At 41.4% G+C, this 1,065-nt stretch overlaps 1 non-coding gene across 1 annotated transcript; it reads right to left on the bottom strand.

The window, feature by feature from the left end:
- Window positions 1-674: 674 nt before the first annotated feature.
- On the bottom strand, window positions 675-781 carry LOC127078020 (small nucleolar RNA R71). Its single transcript, XR_007787772.1, has one exon. It is a non-coding gene; the product is annotated as a small nucleolar RNA R71 (small nucleolar RNA).
- Window positions 782-1,065: the final 284 nt, after the last annotated feature.

Genomic DNA, 1,065 nt, shown 5'->3' with positions numbered 1-1,065 from the left:
GATAGATTGACACTTGGTCTCTGTGGTTCGATAATCTTTTATATTACTCTGACGCGTTCGTACACTTGCGAACACCAAGTTTAACAACGCATCAAGTTTTTGGCGCCGTTGCCGGGGACCAATTTTGTCAAATTTCATTTTCCTGTTGTTATATCATTTAGACTTAGGTTATTTCCCGCCGGTCGATGCGAAGAACTCGCAGCACCGGAAGTTTAAGCTTAGTAAACCCTCTGGCGGAACCTGAACGTTATGCTCGCGCACGTTTATTCTTTCATAGAATTAAAAGAGCTATGGCCGAAGATCAAAACCAAAGACCTCTTAAGGACTTCGCTCAACCATCTAATGAAGAACCTAGTTCTAGTATAGTAAACCCAATAATACCAGCCAATAATTTTGAACTTAAACCGTCCCTGTTGCAACTAGTGCAACAGAGACAATTCGCGGGTCTCGCTACCGAGAATCCAAACCAACATTTAAAAATATTTCTTCAATTAGCAGATACTTTTAAAACCAATGGAGCTTCTCCTAAGGAAATACGTTTAAGATTATTTCCTTTTTCCCTCAGAGATAAAGCTCTATCATGGTTAGATTCCCTTCCACGCAATTCCATTACGACTTGGGATAACCTTAGAAAAGTTTTTCTTGCTAGATATTTTCCCCCGAGTAAGATCGCCGTTCTTCGAAACCATATAACTAGATTTACCCAAAACCAAGGAGAATCGCTGTTCGAAGCTTGGGAGAGATATAAAGAGTTATTACGAGCATGCCCACATCATGGTTTAGAAAATTGGTTAATCATTCAAACTTTCTATAATGGATTTCATTACAACACAAAGATGACCATCGACACTGCCGCAGGCGGTGCTCTGATGAACAAACCTTATCCTGAAGCTAGTGCCCTCATCGAAGATATGGCTCAAAACCATCAATCATGGGGAGTCGAACGAGCGACAGTTGAGAAGAAGGAAGCCCAAGGAGGAGTGCATGAACTAAGCTCTATAGACATGATGCAGGCTAAAATGGACGCATTAGCCCTTAAGGTCGAGCATATGTGCATAAACCCGA

This window comes from Lathyrus oleraceus, chromosome 4 (assembly GCF_024323335.1).
Source record: "Lathyrus oleraceus cultivar Zhongwan6 chromosome 4, CAAS_Psat_ZW6_1.0, whole genome shotgun sequence".
In the NCBI taxonomy this organism is placed as follows: Eukaryota; Viridiplantae; Streptophyta; class Magnoliopsida; order Fabales; family Fabaceae; genus Lathyrus; species Lathyrus oleraceus.
Note: the sequence above shows the minus strand (reverse complement) of the source record. Positions and strands in the feature narration are given on the sequence as shown.